The sequence below is a fragment of the Ambystoma mexicanum genome, chromosome 11 (assembly GCF_040938575.1).
Source record: "Ambystoma mexicanum isolate Mex_15411 chromosome 11, UKY_AmexF1_1, whole genome shotgun sequence".
In the NCBI taxonomy this organism is placed as follows: Eukaryota; Metazoa; Chordata; class Amphibia; order Caudata; family Ambystomatidae; genus Ambystoma; species Ambystoma mexicanum.
This window is the reverse complement of record NC_090934.1, coordinates 1,118,785,123-1,118,809,174: the sequence shown is the minus strand read 5'-3', so window position 1 is coordinate 1,118,809,174 and position 24,052 is coordinate 1,118,785,123. Positions and strand designations below refer to the sequence as shown.

The 24,052-nt window shown below is 47.1% G+C and overlaps 1 protein-coding gene across 5 annotated transcripts in view; it reads left to right on the top strand.

The window, feature by feature from the left end:
- Positions 1–24,052, top strand: part of SCAPER (S-phase cyclin A associated protein in the ER) — a 4,210,252-nt gene that overhangs the window by 2,748,619 nt on the left and 1,437,581 nt on the right. The window lies entirely within an intron of this gene.

The window sequence follows — 24,052 nt, the reverse complement described above, 5'->3', positions numbered from 1 at the left end:
GGGCGCTGGTAATCGTATTTGAAAGTGAATGATATCAGATGGTGGTCTAACCAGACACAGGGCTTGTTAGATAGGATGTTGATGTTGCAGTTGAGGTCTGCCAACCAATCAAGAGTCCTGCCTTTGATATGGGTGGGTTCAAATATGCGATGAGTGAAGTCCAATTTTGTTATCGTGTTGGCAATGTCTAGGGCTTTAGTATCCTTAGTGTCTTGGAAGCCGAGGTTGAGTTTGCCTAATAGAATGATCTGAGAACTTAACTTGGTTTTAGCGGAAAGAAGGGTAGTAATATCTTCTTCGAAAGTAGATACTGGCCCTGGTGGCCTATACATAAGATGCATAGTGAGTGTTTGGGTGGCTGAAACAGGGTACTTGACGGACAGTAGTTCTGCCGAGGGGAAAGGTTGGCCAGTTAAAGGTCTGAGGCCTAAGGTGGTTTTGGAAATAAATGCAACACCCCCACCTTTGGTTTGGTTAGAGTCTCTGTCACATCCGATAATGGAGTAATCATTGGGGATAGCGAGAGAGAGAGAGAGAGGGCCCAGCTGCCGCATGTAGCCAGGTTTATCTTTAATAGCTAAGAAGTCAAGGTGCCTCATTACGAGGTGGGCGGTAAGGGATTACAGGCACCAGTAAGGGCACCGATAAGGGCACCGCTGCTGGTAATCCCTTACCGCCCTACTATGAGTTCCCTTTGCGGGTCCTTCCCTAACGCCTGGTTTTACCAGGTGTTAAGGACGGGACCTGCAAAGGGATACCGGGGTCAATAACGGTACAGCAATTTGCGGTACCATTATTGCCGCCTTCCGCCTTCCCATTGAGCCCTATGGGGGCTTAAATGGGAATGGCTCTGGTGAATGGAGAATTACCGGTCCCGCCGACCTCGGAATGGACCAGTAATTGCTCCATCCACCAGACCGGAGTCGGAACGATTTTGGAGGCAGCCATGGTGCTAATAGCGCCATGGCTACCTCCAATCTCGTAATGAGGCCCAAGGTCTTGTGTTGGAATGTAGTCTGCGATGTCAAGTGCATAGGCAGGGAGTGGTCTGGCGTTTATTAGAGCGCCCTTGATGGGAGGGATGATCTTGTCAGGACTATGCTTATTGTTGGCAGGCGTGGTGATTTCACAAGGTGAGTTGTCTTTAGTAGATGGATTATTGGGGAGGTCCGCTGGTTTGATAGTGTTGGTCTGGGGTTTGGTCAGAGTGGGGGTTTTAGGCACTGATGGGGGTCGTAGGAATCTGGTGCCTAGTCTATCATTCCTGTATATCAGTGCACAGGGTATATTTGGTGTAGGTTTCATGGCGATTTGTTTGTGCCAAAGGGCAGGTGAGTCTCAGTAGGGGTTGTGCGGTGAGGATGTGATGGTGGGTGTCGTTTTGGATGCAGGGTGTAGGCGGGGGGGGCAAAAAAGCTGAAGGGGGGGATACTGTTTGATGATGGGAGCCTACTGCTCATGGTCAAGGTGGTGCTGATGATGTTAGGTATTTTATTAGCTGTACAGGTTGGCTGTGAAGAGTGGTTGCTGGAGTTATTCGTGGCCAGGATGGGCTGTAGCACAATGCAGAATAGTAGCTGTAAGAGGTGAAGTGTGTAGAACAGATGCATAGTGTGATGTGGATGTTGTGAGTCTATGATCAGTGTGCTGGCTGGTGGAGGGAAAAGCTAGGAGAGCTTGGATAATTTCATAATGTCGTGAGGCTAATTATGCAAATTACCCATATTGCGTAGAATATATAATATAGGCAAAATGCAGTCAGCTGCATGCGGTCAAAGCTCGATGTCCGTGTGAGTGCCTATGGCGATAGTGCGGAGGAGGTACATACGGCGGTCATGATAACGTGCAATGGAGCAGGCACATGATGAAGTCATGGTGCAGTACAGACAGACTGCAATCAAATAACCTGGGTGTTGGGCAGGCATGTATTGCGGTTAGATTAGCACAAGAGGCTGGGTAGATGCGTGGTGCTAACGGGATAACGTGGGTCAGGCAGTCATGTGCTTCAATCAGGATAGCATGCATTGGATCAGGCATATAGAGTAGTCAGGATACAATGCAAGGAGAATGCAATCAATGAAAATAGTAGTGGGCAGGCACGTAGTGCAGTTAGATTAGCGCAGGAGTCTGGGCAGATACATACGATACATTGCAAAGAAAATGCAAGCACTTAAGGTCGGCACATGATGCAGTTAGGCTAGCAGAGGAGGCTGTGCAGATACATCCAATACAACGAGAATGCAATCAATTAAAATAGCAGTGGGGCAGGCACATAATGCAGTTAGGTTGGCACAGGGGGTTGGGCAGATACATCCAATGCAACGAGAATGCAATCAATTAAAATAGCAATGGGGCCTGCACGTAATGCAGTTAGGTTAACACAGAAGGCTGGGCAGATACGTACAATGCACTACAAAATACAGCGCAGTCCGATTAAAATCAATGATCAGGGTGTGGGGGCCGGCAGGTAATACAAACATCTGATGGACCATGGGTTCCAAGAGTTACAGATGGTCAATAGTGACTGTTGCGTTGGGCTATCTGAGTATACATGGGTGTGTCTTCCCTCCTGCCTCCCAGCCGCCCTCCTCCCCTGATTGGCCTACCTCTGGTCTTAACTGACCTTCTCTGGGCAGCCCTCTGCCAGGCAGCCCCTGCGGCTAAGGTCCCCAAGGCAAAGGGCGGCTCCATCTGCGGCGGCTCCAGCTATTGTCTGCAGGTGTCAGCAGGGGAAGCCAGTTTCCTACCGTCATCCAACAGCGACTAATAAGGTAGGAGTGGTCCCGTTAACCCTGGCACATAGCCGCTTCACAGACCTAGGTGTGTTCTTCCTATTATTCTCCTGTTTTAAAAATTGCATTGTGAAAGTAATCAAAACTGCATTGTGAAACCTAGGCCTCTTCCCCACTTTCAGGATTCTCAAACTTAGGTGTGTTTTTCACATGTTTTAAAAATTGCATTGTGAAAGTAATCAATATTGCATTGTGAAACCTAGGCCCTTTCCCCACTTTCAGGACTCTCAAACTTAGGTGTGCCTTTCTCCTGTTTAAAAAGTGGTTTGCCCCCTAGCATAGCTCTCATCTAGTGAACCTTACCATTATCTACGTGCCTGTCGTCGTGCCCAATTGTCAACTTGTTTCATCTCCCTCTGTCTGGTCTGCTTGCCCCCTGCTATGTGTCCTTCCCTAGTGTTCTCCCTGCCTCTTCCTCTTCTCTCCTCACCCTACCTACTCTTTGGTGCTCTCTGTCTCTCCTATCTTTTCTAACTGCTTCTCTATTGACTATCCTGCTCTCTTCACTAAATCTGGTAGGAAATAGTTTAAAAAAGGACATCCTGGTTTCCAACCCAGGCCTCCCTATCGCTGACACCTATACCAGTGCCTCCTCCAGGCAAACCTTCACCGACAACCTCTTTGTCATTCCCTCACCAGACCTATGGACTCTACACATGGTCTCTGTTCTTTCTCCCTTCTCTTCCTCTCCCATTAATGGTGGCACCCGGTGGAAGGCCCTCTTGGCCTCCTTCCTCTCCTCTAAAGGTCATCATTAATGTTTACTTGAATGGTACCGTCTTGGTCTAAGGCCCTCAAGCCAATCTTCTACTCTTTGATAGACGCTTCCCGCGCCTCATCAATTTCCTTTCTTCTCCTGCTGTCCCCTCTCTCCACTCCACGGCTTCCTTGCCTAACCCTGCTGTCTCCTCCTTGGCTACCTTACCTTTTTCCGCTCCCCTTCGGGCTGCTTCTACACCTCCGCAGGGCGTACCTCTGATTGTACCCCGCCCCGGAAGTCTTTCAAGGACGGCAACCTTCTCCATATTGGCACTCTAAACTCTTGCTCAGCTGTCAAACACTCCTCTGACATTTGTATTTGTATTTATTTTTATTTATAAAGCGCTTTAATCCAAGGGGCTTTACAAGAGGAACAAGCATAATCCAACAAGCAATACATGACAAATGAATTTAAACCAGAAAACAGTACAAGGAACAATTTACATTATACATGAGGAAAGGTGCTGATGGAAAGTGACTAAATGAGAGAGGGGGTAGGAGGAGTTAGTAGAGTCAGTAGTGAGAGAGGAAACAAAATAAAAAAGACATCTGCCGCCTCCTGGAGGAACTGGACCTCGATGTACTCAGTCTCACCGAGAAATGGATCACAGCCACCTCTGTCACGAGCTTTGACACCCTCCTCCCTGATGGCTACAAGATCCTCTATGCATTTTTTTAAAACAGGAGAAAAACACACCTAAGTCTGACACACACTGACAGCCCTTTCCATGCTCCACTCTGCTATATCTGATACTCTCGATATTCTTGCCCCTGTTAGGATCTGCTTTAAGCCCAAAGCCAAGTGCAACTCTTGATACGACTCGGACCTCGTCACCCTTAAACGCAAATGCAGGGTGGCTGAGAGGAAATGGCGTGCTTCCCGTACATCCTCTGACAAACTGGCCTGCCGCCTGCTCCAAAGGCAATATCAGCTCTCGGTCTGCACCAAGTAGAGATCCCACAAACAAGCCAGTGTCTCCGTGCATTTAACAACTCGGCCAAACTCTTTAAAATATGCAAGGAGCTGGCCAACCCTGCTGCAGTCTCTACTCTCCTGTCCCCTCCCAGGCCCTCTGCACAGCCCTGGCTTCTCATTTCATCTCTAAAACTCAGGACATCCTGTCCTCTCTCTCTTCCTCTCCCTCCCCCCTCCTCTTCCTGCTCATCCTCTGGCCCTTCTGTGGCTACCGCTCCTCCTTCCTTCTCTGCCTTTCCCCTATTCTCCACAGACGAGGTTTCTAGACAAGTCCGATCTATGAAAGTCTCGTCAAAACTGGTTCACCCCTGTTCCTCCAAAACCATCAAGCACCACATTGACACCCTGGCTCCTGCTCTGGCCGATTTCTGCAACCACTCCTTCACCACTAGAGTCTTCCCCTCCCCTCTGAAGCACTCCCTTGTGCACCCTCTTCTTAAGAAACCCTCTACCGACCCCTCCTGCCCGGCTAACTATCACCAAATCTCCATCACTCGTTTCCTAGGCACAATCCTGGAAAGGCTGGCCATCTCCCAGCTTAATCTTCACTCTGAATCTGTTGGTTGTCTCCATGACCATCAGTCTGGCTTCAGAGCTGCAGAAGCACAGATCTGCTCTCCTGAACATCCATGAAGACCTGCTCTCCAACCTTGATTCCAACACCTGTTGTGTCCTCATCTTATTTTATCTCTCTTCTGCCTTTGACCACCATGCCATCCTGCTCAACCGTCTCCTTGATAACCTGGGTATCACTGAACAGGCCCTGGCCTGGATGACCTCCTTCCTCTCCGATCAACCCTCCCAGGTCCAACTTGGGTCCTTCCTCTCCTCTATCTCTACCTGTGGTGTTCCCCAGGGGTCTAACCTCTCTCCCTGGCTTTTCAACCAATACCTGGCACTTCTTGCCCACTGCATTGCCACACTCTGCCCCAACTTTCAGTGCTATGCGGATGACACTCAACTCATTTTCAGTCTGCCTTCCGCCACTTCTCCTTCTCTCATCTCTGACTGTCTGTCCACCATCCAGGAGTGGTGTGCCGCCAGTGATCTCCGCCTTAATGCCAGTAAGTCTGAGATTCTTCTCATCAGCACACCTGCTCCCTCCTTTCCTGTCACTCTCTGGCCGGCCTCTCTTGGCCCTTTTCCTGCTCCCACCTGTGAGGCTAAAAACCTCAGGGTCATCAGGGTCATCTTTGACTCCACACTTTCCTTCTCTCCTCACGTCTCTTGACGTCTCTAAGAAGTCTCACTACCAGCTACACCTCCTCAGAGGTATTCTTCCTTTCCTCTCCTTCCCCCAGAAGCTCACTGTCTCCAGAGCTCTAGTTCTCTCTAGGCTGGATTACTGCAACAGCCTCTTTCTAAATCTGCCTGCCTCTACTCTCCGCCCTCTACAACTCATCCAAAACAGGACTCCAAGACTTGTCCTTAGCCTCAAGCCCAGGGATCGTATCTCTCCCGGACTGAAATCTCTGCACTGGCTCCCAGTGGCAGCAAGGATTATGTTCAAAACCCTCTGCACTGTCCACAAGGCCTTTTGGGGCCTGGGGCCTCAATACCTTCAACTCTCTCTTCCTAAATATCTTCCTTCTCGAACTCTTCACTCATCCGCCTCCAACTCCCTCAGGGTTAGTCGCTTCTCGAAGCAGCAAGTTGGTGGTAGATCTCTTTTTTCTGCAGGGGCCTCCCCCTGGAACAGCCTCCCTGACTCGCTGAAACTTGAGGAGGACCATCTCCAGTTCCGGAAGCACCGCAAGACCTTCCTCTTTGCTTCCGCTTTCTCTCCTCTTCTCCCCTACTGATCTCCTGGCTGAATCTGAAACTGCACTGGTTACCTGGCTACCCTCTGATCTCGGGCCCAGGTCCCCTCCTCGCCAGATACACACCTGCACTGCCCCACTGGCAACCCGTGCACTCGGGGACTGTTTCTGTATCCCTACCGCCCCTACTAGCACTTGACACCTGATGTCTGCACTTACCCTTGCACTTGCCAATAGCTGGCCGCACTTTATTTATTATTTATTTTCTTTATTTATTTGACTGTTTCCTATGTACTGTACTGCCCCCCGCACTTTTCCCCTTCCCACCTCCCCTGCACTTGCACAATCTCAATGTCACCTGGCCTAGCAGGATTGCTGTCTCTGTCTTCTCTCTGTTTCCCCTCGCTTGCTTTGTCGCGCCTTGAAACACTTGTGTATAGGTGCGTTATAAATACCATATCATATCATACTTCCGAGGGGCATGTATGGTCAGTTGCAGTGTAGAAATAATGTTAGCAAGTGACAAGGCGACGAACTGGCTAGACTAACAACGCCAGTGGTAGGACAAGTGGAGGCGTAGCTGGTCCAGCTAAGTGGCAATCAATGTTTGCAACGCATTGGTACTTGATGAGGTATGGCGTTAGGGTCACTGATAGTTGGACAAGCAAGCTGATGGTTTGGCCGGTGTGCAGTGATCACCCCGGTTTGTGGTGCATTAGTGAAGGGGGTGTGTTGCTTACCCTGTGATAAGGTTAGCTAGACGTTGAGCGTAGCTGGTGACTATAGCAGCGTGGTCGGCCCCTAAGGCCTCGTTTAGGCACGGACAGGCACAGACAGGCTCTGGCCTTATGAGGCGGGCCTTTGGTAGATGGGCCAGCTTGCGCCTTCCGGTGGTGTCGGTCAGGAGATGAGGGAGGCTGGGCCCAATCAGAGCTCACAGCTCTGCCTACACGGTTGCTTGACAACCAATCAGCAAATTATGCGGCGGCCATCTTAGATGCCGTCCCCGTGGGAATGCATGGTATATGGGTGAGAAGGCTGCAATTCGCTGTCAAATGCTGCAAATTATTCAAATAAATCTCCTGACAGGTCGCAGAGCGGAACTCAGTGCAGTTTCCTGCACAAGATGGAATTCGGGCAGCCTTACCCTGATGATGAAGCGACGGACAGTCGTGGGGAATGCTTCTCCTGAAGCTGCCGAAGAATGAAGTAGGGATGGGCTCCTGCCCACCCTGGATCGTTGTTGTGCGTTAACTGTTTTTGATGAAACAACATAAAATGCAGTTCTTTAATGCCTAAATATTAAGTAATATTATCTTCCCCATTTGTATAGATGGTACAGGTGTTTACGATATCAATGTAACTAACACGTGTTCGATTCCAACTCAGTGATTTATCTACTGTTTGAAAGTTGCCCCTTTTAATTGTGTACATTTCAAGTAACATATTGCCCACTACCCACCCCTACCCAGCCAAGAAACAGCATTCCCCCAGGATCTCTTTGAGCTACCTCTGTTAAGCAGTAACATCACACTTGGTTCTGGTAAGGACATGGTGAGTGTTATTTCAAAGCAGTCTTCTGAGAGTTAATGGCTTTATTGCATCTATAAATGCGCTACTGGTGTAATAAAAATGTCTTAACCAAGAGTGACTTCAGCCACTTGATTTATAAGCAGTATTTGTATCCTTAGAACTGAAGTCCGTTTAACCACAAGCATTGGCAAAGCCAACAGATGTGGCTTGTTTATAGGCAGTTGTCATGCACAACTACCATATGCTTGTGTACTCACCCAATTTTCTGTCCGTTATAGTCTTGTGGTTAGGTATTACCATTTTGCCCAAAAAAAAATGTTTTCCACAATAACAAATAAAAACAAAATATACAACGATAATCTATGAAATATGCACACAATCAACCAAAGTCAGAACATATTAAGTAACTCATCATAAACTAATTCAGAATAACAAATATAAGAGGAAGAACAGAGGTGTATCAGTGGAAAAAAGAAAAGAGATGAAAGGACAAAGAAAGAAAGCATTGAAGCTAATGACTGAAAATTATATTTGAAATAACCCTTGCAGCAAACACAACAATATTACAAACCTACTACATAGACTATTAAACAAATACACGCATCAATAATAATTAAAGCTAGATGTGTATTGTTCCCAAATTAAAGTCCAGTCTCATCCATAGACATTAAGAAAATAGCTCCAAATGTCCCAAAATTTGTCAATATCATCTGTGTTTTTGTAAATGGCTTTTTCATATGTTTAAACAGTAAGAAGCTACTCCACCCAATCATCAATATTAAAAGAATTGCTTGACTTCCAGGACCTCAGTATTAACTTTTTAGCAATCATGCATGCGCGCAGTAGCCATACTTTCCTGCCAAAGTCAATTTCATCCAGCAAAGAGATATCACCCAAGACTAATAAAGAAGCATTCATGGGAATTGCAGTGTTTAAAACTAAACTTAATCTTTCACAAACCCTTTCCCATAACTGCATCGTTTTGGGACATGACCAAATCAAGTGACTGAGGGAACCTCTTGAGTATTTATATTTCCAGTGGAGATCGTTGTCCAAATTTTGTCTCTTGAACAACTTTTCAGGTGTCCAATAGGCTCTTAAAAGTAATTTCGTTTGAGATGCTTGAAGGCCCCAATCTAAACTCATCAAACCAGTGTTTTCACAGCACCTTCTCCAACACCTCAAGTCAACGTTTTCCCCTATCTCCTCTGCCCAAATCGCTGGTAATCTCGGATCTCCTTTTCGACTAGATTTTATGATCCCGTACATGGTAGAAGCAGGGTGTGATGCATTCGAGCATACCTCCAAAGCTTCCCAGGCAGCACTCTGATTATTCAACTGCGGCACTTCAACACAAGCAGAAATAATAATCTTCAGTTTTCTGTATTCAGCAAACGAGCATCCTGCCATCTCATATATCTGAATAAGTCGAGTGTGTGGTATCCATTACAGCAGTGCCTTTCCCATATTTACACAAAAGCTATAACTGTTGGCTTTTCCAATGCTTGTTTTTAATGGTGTGGAATATATTCACTGAGTACTTTTTTCTTTGGTAACTGCATAGAATTACTGTGATGCGTGTACTTTTCTATGTATTTATTGATTTCTAATTAAGCTGTAAAGATTATAATGATGATCAGTCTTTGCCATTCAGTATAGGCAGCTGCTCATTGAGTTATTGTGACAGCTGTGTTATCATGTGCTCTTCAACCGAAGAATCATTACAAACCATCAGAACCTTGTGACTGCTAGAGATTAATGACCTACTTTCAGATGCTTTCTGCATCTGAGACTGTGGCCCTCATTACGACCCTGGCGGTAAGTAACGTTCATTACCGGCATGGCGCAGTTAACGTGTCCGTGTTGGCCAGATACCGCTAAAAGCAGCACATTACGACTTCTCAGGCACGAGCATTGCGCCATGCCGGTAATGTAATCACTGCCATGCCGCTAAAGTCCTTAAGACCCCACTTACCGGCATTGTATGCCATGCAAATAACACCTCCGCCACCCTAGCTATCGATATTAGCGGTCACCGCAATTAGCGGTGACTGCAAATAATCGGATCCAGAAGTTGCGTAACCACACAGGAACGGGAAAGAACACGGCAGCCATCTTTAAAAACACAATCCATTGCCATCCTCTTCAACCAGTGGACACCTGACCCCCACAACCTCCACAAACCTTATCCTACACCCATTACTCATCAGAATGCCTAAAGTTCTGAAAAAAAACAGATCGGCTGCGGCAGGAGCGCTATTCTAGGGAGGAGTTAAATATGTTGGCTGAAACCCTACAAGAGCATGCCGATGTAGTCTTCTCAACAGAGATGACCAGACCGGCGATTATGAGAAAGAAGGCCATATGGGCCATGGTAGCCCAGAGGGTCAGTGCAGTCGGCACAACACCCCGCAATGCCAGACAGTGCAGAAAAAGGTGGGACGATCTACGTCTCCGCGTCAGGAGTATACTGGCAGCGAATAGAAATCTGGGCATGGCGACTGGCGGAGGAGCTGAGTCGCCCATCAAACTGCAGCCGTGGGAGGAGATTTCTGCCGCAACCATAGGCACAGAGAGCATAGAGGGGGTCGGAGATATGGAGAGAGGAGCCCCGACATCGGGCGACGCAGGTAGGTGCCTTAAATCCAGCCATGCCAAACTCACTGAAGTCCAGATTTTTGGGAAGTGCAATTATGCCTAACAGGGTCAACACAACACATTAGCAGAAGACTGCCTACAGGCAGAGCTGACCTCCACCTTGTACACATGCATTATGCACACCCTTTCTGTAGCCACCCACATGCCTCCATGCTTCTACCACCTAAGAGGGAGACAACCTGCACGTCACTGCCTCCAATGTGCACCATCTAGTAATCAAAATGAATGCAGCCATCACAATGCCTGCTCAATGTCCGCAGGCCCATCACTAACCCTTTCCCTCCTTTGGTCCACCACAGGCTCTCATTCGGACAGTGCCGACGAAGACACTGGCACTACACCTGCCAAGAAGCCCAGGCCCGAACACCCAAAACATCGTCCCTCCACCTCTGGTGCAAAAAGCAAAACCCCACAGCAGCCAAAATCCAAAATCCACAAGCACTACGGCACCACCAACGACAACCAATCCGCCCAGTGGTGTCTACTAAAGGCACTGGGTCTGCAGGAAGTAGCACGATTGGTGAGACTGCTGCCGCTGCAGCTAGCTGAGACAATGATGAAGGGGATGTTGATGTTGTCGTGGATCCCCCCACTGCCCCCTATACTCCCCCTACCTGTCCCCATGCAGCCAGCATGATGATGGCATACAGGGGCAATCTCCTGATAACTCTTGGCCGGCCACTCCATGCCCAGTGGCAGATGTGCAGGAGGGGAGCAGCACAATGGACACGCCAGTAGCATCATCCACAGGCCAAAAAACCCAGGAGTTGATGCATGAAATCATCACGCGGCAACAACTGGCCTCCCTCTTGACACAGCATGTTGCAGAATGCACCAGCGCAAGGGGGGAATTGCGTGAATGTGCTGAAACTGTAAAGGCTGCCATAGAGTCCACCTCCAAGGATATGTGTGCTGAACTGGCCGCGGTACGGCACATACTTTCAGAGCTTGTCCAAACTATGAGGGACATGCGTCCTTGTGAGCAGCCCAGTTCCTCCTCGGCTGCCAGTTCTACCCGAACCAGCCCCGTCCGCAGATCGGGCAGGAACCTGCGGCGTACAGACAGAGGTGCACCGGGTGCCGGGAGAGGGGGGTGCCAATAGAGGCCGCCCTGTGGAACGATCCCACATGATGCACTTGAGCACAGACATCCACACCATGTTATGGGGAGTTGAGGGGGGAGGAGGGAGTGGGTGTGTTGGGGAGTTGAGGGGGGGGGAGTGGGTGTATTGGGGAGTTGAGGGGGGGGGTGGGTGTGTTGGCTTGGGGAGTTGAGGGGGGAGGGGGGAGTGGGTGTATTCACTTAGAATTACTATTTCAATACACATTTTGGTTATGCACAAATCACTTGTGTGGACATTCATCATTGCGTACGTGTGTTTTATTGCTGAACAGTCCACAGTGTGGATGTCCCAGACACACCCAGTGCCCCAAGTGCCATCTCCATGTGACATCCCCCATCCATGTGTTTTAGAAGAATTGGTTGAACAGAGTCCGACGCATGTCACGTCCCTCCTGTGCATCGCTTCCTCACTGAGGTGCTGCCCCATCCCCACCCTCCCCATCCTCTTCGTCAGGTAGTTGCAGTTCTGCGTCCAGGGGCTGGGGCACATTCCGTCTGATGCACATATTGTGCAGCATGACACATGCCATGTCATTCCCCTCCTTCTCCTCCTGCGTCTCCTCTGTGCTGCATGTTGTTGTACTTCTTGTAGTTGCTGTTGTGGCCCTTCCACTGCAATCAGGTCCTCCAGCCCCAGCATTGCTAGTTGTATTGGAATCATTGTGGAGTATAACTGTGTGTGGGAAGAGGTGGGTATGCACTTTTTGTGCTTGCCCAGTCTGTATTGACTCCACCTGTGCTGATTGTGTGCACCTGTGGCAGCTGGGGACACTGCACATGGCCATTTACGGTTGGTCCGCGATGGCGGTATTAGCACCATGGCGGTAAGGTACTTTACGGCCTTCACAATGGCGTTATTTCCGTGTCCACATGACTCTTGATGTTACCTACTTAGCACCATGGCGGTATTTACGAAACGGGTGTCGCGTGCCCGCGCCCTTGGCGCTTTTAACGGCATTGTTGTTTACGGTGCCGCTAATAGCGCTATCTCGGGTCATAATCGGACCTAGCGGTAAGCAATGCCGGTAATTTACCGGCATCGTTTTTCACTTACCGCCAGGGTCGTAATGAGGGCCAGTGTCTCATTTAACAAATCCTTCCCTGAGGTCCACGATCTCTACCAATAGCTGAACTTTATTTACACTTTTTTTCCTGATCTGCCCACCAATTCGCTTACCCCAAACTTCCCACTGTCATGTCCTTGCATTATATGGTCAGAGATATGAACCACTGTGGGGGTGAATAATTTAGCATGAACCCCTGTTCTTGACCCAAGAATACCTTTTAAACTCCATATTTTAGCATTACCTGTGGACATGCTTGATGATGAGGTGATTTCTCTTAGACAATTTTGAAGTTATTTTATGGTGGCACTTTTAAACTATGACACTTTCTTGTTTTTACCAATATTGTTATTTATGTACGTAATAATCCAATTGAACTAGGCTATATTACCAATAATCTTATTAAGGTAGCCCTAAATAAAATGGGTATACATTTGTTTACCTGTTTATCTGTCTGCCCAGTAAGGAACTTTGCACTGTTCAATGCTACAATAGTACGGCAAGTTTTTTTTCTTTTCTGGAATTAAGAGGGGACGGGGGAACGCAGCAATTGCACCCTCAAATGCCATAGAGGGAAAAGCTCAAACTAGTTTCGGGAACATTGTTTTCCAATAATCACAATTACTGGCATGATGGCACCAGCCCTTGGTGTAGTTCAGCGTTGTTGGACCTCAAATGAATAATGTCATTTTGGAAAAATATTTCATCCAGTGCTTCTATGCTAGTGTTTACATGACATTAAAAAAGTTGCAACAAAAACATTCAGGGAACTTTGGCACTAGCTGCACCGTTTGATTTACTGTGCTTTTATTTGCATTCTGATCTGTTGTGATTCTGATCTGGGCTCTCCATACATTACTCATCAGCGAACATTGTGACAGCTCATGAACATTTTTTTTTCTTCTGATCTTTTTACCAGATACTTTTTGCATGAACCAATGCTCATGTCCAAGGAATCTCTTGGAATACTGCATATTCCAACTTCTCTTGAAGTGAGTGGGCTAATTCTAGATACTTTCTGTCTTGGAAGAGCTCTCGATACTGGCTGTAGTGCCACTGAACAAGTTTAATATTATTCCAGAGTGCCTCAGTACATGGGCAGACCACGTTTTCAGCCAAGGTAAAAGCTGTTTCGATCAGAAGGTAAACAATGAGAAGTAGGGCAAATGTGATCGTTTTTAAAAAAAATTGGCACCTCAACTTGTCACATATCTACTAATTGTATATTGTATGCCGGGAATTTACAGTGTACCATATAGCAGAACATAGCGCCACAGGGGGTCGATGCCTGCAGTTTTGTGTGTATATAACAGGGATTTATGAACCAGGATCATGACTGCCTGGTTTTGAGTGGAGTATTGTGTATAATATCGCTGTGGGCCCCCGCTCCTAGCGAACCCACAGCAGCCAGCAGCTAGTGCGTGTGTTTGCAGTATAAAATGAATACAGGCCTTGTGCCGCTCAACATAAAGCTGTAACCTCCGCATCTTTACGTGATTGCCCAGACCACTGACATTCCAGCTCATACACATCAGAGTTTCAGGTGTCATCTGGCCACTGCAAATAGTAAGTCATGTGCCCAACCCGGGCCAGTAAGAAGCACCTTGCAAGAAAAACTTCAAAGGGTGCATGCACACCCAGCATCCGTGGCACATGTCAAGCATTTTCCGCTTAACTTCCCTCCCGCGCCCACCCTATTCCGTCACCCCCCTCCAATCAGAGGAGTAATCACTGCATACCAACCAATAAGACAACAGTTGCAACTTTGCATGGGGGGACTGTTCCTAGCTTACAGACCGACCTTCAGCACAAAATATTGTTAAGCAATCAAAATGTGCACAATACCATATGGGCAACCATTCAGCAGGAAATCAACAATGTCATCATAGGACAGAGCCCAGCGAACAGAAGAGTACAGTGTGTCTTGCGTCAGTGCCCTGCCTAAAGCATGCATATGATAACCAACAGAAAACTAGCAGAATAGGCAGGGTCATCCTGGGAAGTTCTGATCCAAAAATGTCATTGCCTCCTTAGGGATTGTAAAGAAGTAAACCTTTGCAGAGTGTTTGACCCAAAGCTTGCCTGGAAACAACATAGCGTACTTGACCCCCAGATCTCGGGGCCTTCTTTTCACTGCCAAAAAGGATTTCCGCTCCTGCTGTACTGTGATGGAAAAATCTGCATACCAATGAATTATAGTGGAACCGAGCAGCAGCTCCACTTTAGCCCTGTTAGCCCAAAGCGGTGTGTCTCTGTCGCTCAGGACCCGAGCAAAGATTGCGCGTGGGGGGCTCCCGGTTTAGGCTTTGTGGTCAATGCGTGGTGTGCGCGTTCCATCGCAAACTGTGGCGACAGCTCAGGACCTCAGCAAGTTGAGGAGAGTGCGCTCAACAAATTCTTCCATGTGGCCCTCAACGTTGTCCTCAGGAACCACGATTATGCACAGGTCATTGCTTCAGGACCGGGACTCCAAGCCTTTGTTTTTCTTGCTGACCGCCTGCACCTGCTAGTTAGCGAGGTCGCATCAGCCCTGAGTCAGGTGTTTATCGTCCTCCACCAGCCCTATTCTGGTGTCAGCCTCATTGGCCTGTTGTCGGTCTTTTCAATGCTGGCCTTTGTGGCACTGATTGCGCCACCCATATCATTCATTTTTGTGTTAAGGGTGATGAACCCCTCCCTCATGTAGTACATCATCTTCTGCAACTCTGTAGGTTCTGCAGTAGAAGGCGGGCCACGCCCAGCTTCATCCACCCCACACTGCTCCCTAGGGGCAGTCTTAGTAAACATATTGATTGAGCTCTGTTTTTTACCCCCGCCCATGGCCATGTTTACACTCCTGGCTGAGTAGCAGGCGAGGGGGGAGTGTGATACAGCAGTTAACCGGGTGAGGCTAGTTAAAAGAGCGGTTGTAATAAATGCAGTGCCTTGTGTAGTTCCCTCCAAGCAAGGGATAGTAGAAACATCCAAAGATATGACTGCAGGATGGCAGCAGTATTTGGGTCTAGCCACCGGGGGCTCCTCGAGTTCAGAGTGAGGAGATTTGGGCTGCCTAGCCGGCCCCCATAGCTATAACCTTAATATGTGGGGGCCTCAGCCCTCCATACCGTAGGGTGAAGCGCTCCATCGGGGTCAGTGTCACCAGTAGAAAGTGGACTGCCTGAGGCGACCACGTAGCAGGTGTGGGTGGAGGCGGCAGTACACAGAGCGGGCCGATGGAGGCGGGTCGCGCACTGGGAGAGAGTGAGGGCAGGCGCTGGCTCATGCAGCCACCAGAATGGATCGTTTCAGAGGAGCAGGTGGGGGGGCACAGGAAGTGTGCGCAGTTAACGAGGTAGCACCCTGGGCAGCCAAGGGCAGGGGAGCCGCCAGCGCAGGGCCACTCACCACGCGGGAGCATCTGCCATTTGTTAGTCTGCTGGGGCAGTCCCCAGACAACAGTCCAGTCGCTGCAGGGGGAACGCCGGAGCAGGTGTGAGCAAGCTCCAGTATCTCTGATCTGCAGCAGGGAGTCCCACCGTCCACACCTCTGCTGCAAAGACACACGCCAGCCCCATTGAGCGTTCCAGCTATCCGGGCATAGTGTTGTAGAGTAGGTGAGAAACCCCACTTTGGCGGGAAGGTGATCAGGATGCAGGCCAGCTGCAGTTACCAGAACTGCCGAAGCCCAGAGTTGAACAGGAAGGTGCTGCAATATTCCTATCCACCAGGTCAGAGTTTTTATTTTCTTTTGTGCACCTGTAGTACGCTTGCGATGCTGTGCGGAGGTCTCAATCTGCAGAGCCTGAGACTCACGTGGCCATCTTGCTTTGTGATCATTTTCTGATGGAGCCTGGAAGAAGTAGCCATTTTCAATTTCTGGTCCTGTTTACGAACATTCAAAGCAAGCACAAATGGCCTGAAATCATACACATGCTTGTACCTCTTTTCACATACATCAAAAAGCACCCTGCTTCTAAATCGCATCTTTTTGTGAACCTCTACTTCCTTTGCTAATCCATTTTCCATATCTTTCTATGCATTTGAGTTATACGTTTGCTTAGTAAATCCCTTCACATTCTTAAGACCACCACTTTGTGGGCGGGATGGCTTCTGCATTGGATATGCACATGGAAGTGACTAGCGAAATTAGGCCTAGACAGACATTTCTTCTCCTTGGTGAACAGAATAGTCATTACCTTGATAAAGCCCTCTCTTGTGTGCTATTTAGGAACTTGGACAGAAGGGAGCTTCCTCTGAGCCAGTGAATAATGACCCTGGTAACAGTTGTACTGTATTATGGAGCAACTGAATCACTGCCGGAGTAAATTGCAGTATTGGCTGTTGGTGAGAACGTGCTTCATTGCCCTTTAAGAATGTGGGCTTCAAAACTACGTTCAGAAGCGAAGCGTAGCCAAGTGTGTCAAGTGTTCCGATGTGCTGAGAATCACTTATGGAGTAAATTGCAGTATTGGCTGTTGGTGGAAGTGTCCTGCATTGCTCTTTAAGAACGGGGGCTTTAAAACTACGTTCAGAAGCGAAGCATATGATTAGATCTCTTGGTTTTGGCCTATCTTTATATAACAATCTGAAGCATATTAGCAGAGTTTCGTTTGAAGGGGGTAAGAATTGTATATCATCTAGGGAGAGTATAGTCTCCCTTCTCAGAGAAAAAAATCAACTGGGACATATTCAGCTATCCAGGAAAAAAACATTTGTCCATGAGCAGCATAAGGTCTGGCCCTGGCTATCAGGGGGCCTTGATAGGTGAAAAGAATCAGCAGTTTTCTTAATTTCCCTAATATTCAGCTTATGAGCTTTTCTTTGACCCTTTTATCATGGAACTCTAGGGACCATTCTATGCTGCTGAATAATCCAAAAGTAAGTCAACTTTAAAAAAGGTTATCATCTCATCTCTCTTCAAGAGACATGGTTGTTGCAATGTCCGGCATGGGACGGTTATACGATAAGTTTCCAACCAGCTAGAAAGGGGGCTATAGGACGTCCATATGGAGCTCTACTTACTCTGGTTCGTTATGTAGGCAGTTATGTTTTGTCAGCGTAATTGAATTCATGTTTGGCATCTTAGAAACGCGCCTTAGGTTGTGTGAGAAACCTAGGGGTATTCTCTCATTCAGAACCCCAGAGTCCTCTCTTCGGCTGGCCAGGGGATGGCCATCACTCTTGGATCCCAACGCTGGGGGTGGACTAGCTAGGGAGGATCACCTGGCTAGGGGAATCCGGGGTTGCCTTTGTGGGCGAGACACAGTATTCTGATGGGGCGATGGAAGTGGAGTAGGAAGTCCCGAATGCCTTCATGGGATACATTGATTCCCATCACCCAAATCCAGATCTCATTTTCCCTAATTCCAATCCGGTCATCCATGACCCAAGGGGGAAGAAGGAAAGAGTCAATTGCCCAAATTGGGGAACGAAGAAAAACCAACTAAAACAAAGACAGAAGTCTGATATTAATATCCATCCATCCTCTACCAATCTAGATCACAGGGAATACCATCAAGACCAATGTTTGTATAATCAACCACCAGGAATATGTAAGGGGGCAACCATCCCCTTGAGGGACAACCCGGCTAGAGGATTTCCCTATGTCCACTGTCGATTCCCTGATAAAGTAGCCAGAAATAGATCTATCCTCCAAAACTCTTCCATCACCCCCTCCCCATTTCCAACTAATACTGGGACGACGAAGAAGCAACCGGCATCAGCAAAGATTACCCATAGAAACAGGTGGTCAGTCAAAAGGCCGAAAAAATAATACCGAATGACAAAAATCTCGAAAAAAAAAAATATCGAATTATTTATTTATTTATTTATTTATTTATTTATATGTGTTTTTGGGGTCAGGTAAGTAAAAAAAGGGTTAAAATAAAAAAAAATAGAAAAAAGGGGGGTTGGGGGGGAACCCCCCATTTCGAAAAAAAAACGTCATAAAAAAAAATTCGATATTTTTTTTTCGGCCTTTTTTTTTCGAGATTTTTGTTTTCGAGATTTTTGTATTCGGTATTATCACTATAAACAACCTGAGGAAAGTAAGGGAAACCTACTATAGAAAGAAGTCAAGTCCCACTGAATGTCAGGCATTTAATAATGACCACTCACGTCTGACTCGACTTGACTATTTTTTAAACTATAAAAGATGCTGTTTTTCAAAACAAGGGGAATGAGCTGGGGATGCTGTGCAGAGCAGAGAAGCCAGGAAGCAGAGAGCAGCAGGAGTTGAAGCCTGGAGGAGAATGGTGTGCCGGGATGCTGGCCCAGAGTTTGTGAGGGGCTGCAGCATGGCTAGGGAACCGTGTCTCCAAGGAGTCTGAGTAAGGCAGCCTGTATACTGCTGGTGGCGTTCGTTACAATGCTTGTTCCCTTGGGACGTGTGCCGTCCCAAGGGTATCTGAGGGGCAGGTGGTGAGACCCTGACCTCAACCCTGTGTATCCAGAGAAGCCGATTGTCAACGCACTGTGCCCAGTGGGTGATGGAGAGAAACTCGGGAACGTGAGTTTGACTGAAGCGGAGCGGGGGAAAGACACAGTTTTAAAGCAGCACGGAGCAGAAAGTGAGATAAAGTACACAAACGACAGAAAGTATAAGAAAGAATCAGAATAAGAGCAATAGAAAGAAGAAGGTTTTGCTAGCAGCACAGAAGAAAAGTAAAGTTAAAAAAGAAAAGCATTTTGAAGAGTGCAAAGAAGGAAAAGTGAAAGACTTTTAAAGAGTGCAGAGCGTGCACGGTAAAAAGAGAACAGTGTGTCAAGTGTGCATGATGCACGAGAAAGAAAACAGGCACAAGGGTGCACGTTAAGGGACAAGAAAGTATATAAAGTGCGCAAGAGGCACGATAAGAAGCAGAGGAAGGGGCACAAGAAGGGGCGCAGGAAGCACCTGAAGGTGATAGGTTTAAAACAGCAAAGGGAAGGTGCAAGTATGCACGAGGAAGAAGTAAAGGATAACAAGAAGGGGTGCAGGAAGCATCTCAAGGCGAAAGGTTTAAAAAGAAGGGCAAGGAATAAAGAGAGGGTTTACAGATCAGAGTGGTTACGCCTAGGAGGAGCAAAAGAACCAGGCGGTTTAAAAAGTCTCTGATTGTACCCCACAAGTGAATTGTGTATGAAAGAACTATTCATGAACGGAAAAGTACATCCTGACAAGATGCGTTTGTGTTTGAAACCGGCAAGGAATGCCTGAGAGGCCTAACGAAATGGGATACCTGTTATTTAGGGATATTGAAAGAAAAGAAAAGTACATCCTGACAAAACTGAATTTGTGTTGGAAACTGAAAGGGGCCTGAGCTTGGGGAAGGGAAACCTGAGAGGCTTAGCCAAGTTAAACTGAATTTGTGTTGGAACATGGAAGGGGCTTGAGCTTGGGGAAGGGAACCCTGAGAGGCCTAACCAAGTCAGAGACTTATTGTTTTACAGTGTTGAAAGGATTAAAGCTTGGGGGAGGGAACCCTGAGAAGCTTCAAAAGGAACTAGGTAACATTTCTTTTGTGGTAGACAAGTTGAAGCTTGGGTAAAGGAACCCAACGGAACCAAAGACACGGAAAGCATTTGAGAATATGAAAAGGGCTCTGTGAAGGTCTTACGAACAGCCCTTTTTGATTGAACTCTTTTTTTGTGACATTGACCAAAGTACACCTGGTGAGAAGAACTCCTGAAACCAACCTTGGATTCCTATTTTCTGTTGAACCACTGTTTTTCCCATTTTTTAAAGACCTTGGATAACATTTTTTTAAAGAGTGAGGGCAAGCATAAGGTTAAACACAGACAGACTTTTATTTTGGACTATCAGACATTGACGGCCTTGAGAAACATCAGTTAAGGGAACAATGCCTTTGGAATTACGGCCAGTTGGGCATTATACCAACCCAGGAACCTTAGTAAATAAAGATTTTGAAACTAACATCTTTGAGTCTGTGTCTCTCTTGTTCCATGCCTGTTTCACAGTTGCCACTTGAATTATCCATTGATATATTGGTGCTCAACATTTATTGGCCTGCAGGCTTAGGTCTCCTTGAGACATTTAGTGATTCAGTCATGGTTAGTGTCAATGACTGGTTGGCAGCTAATTCAAGAGACCAGGTGACTGTTTTAGGAGATCTAAATGCTTGCTGTCTGTCCATTCAATCCGTGCCAGACCTTCCTTATTTGGTTCAGGGCACAAAATAATATGGGTACACTTGAATAAAAAATTTGGAAGGTCTTGGCATGGCAATGTTGAATTGCTTGATTGCTGGTGACGTTCCAAGTCATTATACCTGGTCGAATGGGTCGTCCCGATCAACATTGGATTAAGTCTTTACAAGTTATGGCTGTATAATAGATGCACTCATCTTTTTAATGTACCAAATGAATTTAGTGACCATTGTTATCTGTCAAATGTCTTAATTTAATTCAGCTAAGCAAGAACCATTGTCTTCTGTCTACCTTTCCCTAAGAGTTAATTTAGCTGGAAACTGAGTTTGTTAGACTAGGGGCACTGTTCAAAAGGTAAACGAGTCAGCCTTTGCTTGCTTAATAGCTTCAACAATGGAGTGGCAATATTCCACATTTAGGGTGGAAAAATATGGTGAATTTTTGAGGAATCTCCTAACTTCTAGCTTACCATCGCACCATCAGAGGAGACCCTTTAAGAAACATCTGCACTCTTTTCACTCCAATATGGTCAGTCAGAAAAGGGTCAGACATGCAGAAATCAGGGACTTAAAATCAAACGTGATGCTTAGTTTTGAATCTAAGATTTTGCAAATTAAAAAAGTGAAACAAAGGTATAAAAATTGGGAGAAGGGCAGTCGGGTCCTATGTTATCAACGTAACACTGAGAGCATATTATTTGTCTTGAGAAATAAAGATGCACTCTGGTACTTGTTGAATGATATATAATGTTCCCAGCCTGTACATAAAATTACATCAGTCTCAGTGAATCAGTGGATTCCCCGGTAATGTGTTCTCTAATCACAAAGGAGTGGCTGATAAGTTGATTTCATCATCATCTGTAGCCTGTAATTGGAGTTTGGCTGCAGAGAGAGACTAAATTCTTGAAGTTATCTTAAAAACCAGCTCCCCGTGGGCGCTGGACCCAAATGCTTTATCAAACATACTATTTAAAGGGGATCCAGTCACTTGGGCATCAATTCTATCAGTTCTATTCAAGAACATGACTGCTGCTTGCACTTTTCCCAAAACGTGGTTGACTGCCTACATTCTACCAATTTTTTAAAGCATGCCGACCCATTGAACTACTGCCCCATAGCGATCCTGGACGTGAATAGCAACATATTTTCAGCCTCGCTTTTACAGCAAAAGGATGGCAAAAGACAACTGATAGAATTCCGCAATGACAGACAGGTTTCCGCAAGTATCATTGTACTTCATTGAATGGGTTCACACTAAATGCCACCTTAGCCAAGCTCGACAGAGGAAATATGAATCAGTCTATTTTGCCACCATTTACCTCTCATCTACCTTTGATGCAGTCGATCTGGGTATCTTGTGGGCAAAACTGCAGAGATGGGGAATCCTTTATGGCTTACTTCGGCTAATTATTGGTCTTCACACTGATTCCAATATACAGGTACTATGGGACCAAGATGGAACATTGTCACGTACAATATCAACATCTAGAGGTGTCAGGCAGGATTGCGTACTTGCCCCCTGCCAGTTCAACCTATATTTGAGCGATATCTGTGAATCTTTAACTTCGTCAGCATTGGCTACTCCTAGGATCCATAACTTGAAATTGGTTTGGCTTGCCTATGCCGACCATTTTCTAATTTTTGGCATCACCCTGATTGGTCTTCAGCACCTACTGGCTGCTTTTTCTAATTTTGCCGTGGTTCACAAACTTAAGATTAATCCCTAGAAAACTAAAATAATTCACTGTACCAACCAGAAAAAAGCTAAACTCTTCACTTTTGACCAGGATTCTCTTGAAAAAGTAGATAAAAAAGTCGATAGTTTCTTATATTTGGGATTCCCCATCATTATTAAACAGCATAAAATGCCTACTTGGGACTGGTTATTGTCTCGTGGGGTGGCGCTTTGTAATAATTTACTACGGGTTGACTCTAGGTATGGTAGATTTTCCATGTTACCTTGTGTGAAATTCTGTGAAGGAAAAATTGTTCCAAAAATATTGTGCGGCATAGAACTTTTACCACTGTGGGCCTCGGATTTATTGCCCATTTTTGAGAAGAAGATTTGCAGGTCTCGACTGTTACCCCCCCTTGCTGCAGTTGCCACTCTTTTTCACCACTTAGCAAGTCCTGCCCACCTGGTACCTTTCAGCTCGCCGCTCTTTTCCCTACTTAAGGAGCCCTCCAGCCTCTTTTCCTTTGCAGCTGGGGAGCAGGTGTAAGTGGATCCAGGTCACCTGGCCTATGCCCCGCCCACCTGGTGCCTTCCTGGTTGCTGCTCTTTTTCACCACCTAGCAAGCTCCACCCACCTGGTGCCTTCCTGCTTGCCACTCTTTTCTCTACTTAAGGAGCCCTCCAGCCTCTTTTCCTTGGCAGTTGGGGAGCAGCTCTAAGTGGATCCAGGTCACCTGGCCTAAGCCCCGCCCACCTGGTGCCTTCCTGGTTGCCGCTCTTTTCCCTACTTAAGGAGCCCTCCAGCCTCTTTTCCTTTGCAACTGGGGAGCAGGTGTAAGTGGATCCAGGTCAACTGGCCCAAGCCCCGCCCACCTGGTGCCTTCCTGGTTGGCGCTCTTTTTCACCACTTAGCAAGCCCCGTCCACCTGGTGCCTTCCTGCTTGCCGCTCTTTTCCCTACTTAAGGAGTCCTCCAGCCTCTTTTCCTTTGCAGCTGGGGAGCAGGTGTAAGTGGATCTAGGTCACCTGGCATAAGCCCCACCTACCTGGTGCCTTCCAGGTTGCTGCTCTTTTTCACCACTTAGCAAGCCCCGCCAAGCTGGTGCCTTCCTGGTTGCCGTTCTTTTCCCTACTTACGGAACCCTCCAGCCTCTTTTCCTTTGCAGCTGGGGAGCAAGTGTAAGTGGATCTAGGTCACCTGGCCTAAGGACCACCCACCTTCTTAGCCCTGCCTCTTCCTTCCTGCTCTTAACTCTTAGATCAGGGGCCTCTCTCACCCGGGCGTCCAAAGTGAAGGGCAGTCAAAGAAAATGGAAATTCCTGTTTGGACCTATTCCGACCAGGAGGACCCAGGGCCCAAACCCCTGCTCAGACAGCAGGTAAGCATGCAGCAACATGTGTTTACACCCTCTGTCCCCACAGGCCATCCCCACCCTCTCTGGTCCCCCCTTGTTGTTCCCTTGTGCCCCCCCCTTCCTGCACACAGGAGTCTGTCCTGATACATTCTGGTTTCACCATCACCGTCTTGTGGCCAATGCTGGATTTTTCTTTAATGGACTTCATTGATTCATGGTGCGTCACCCTTTC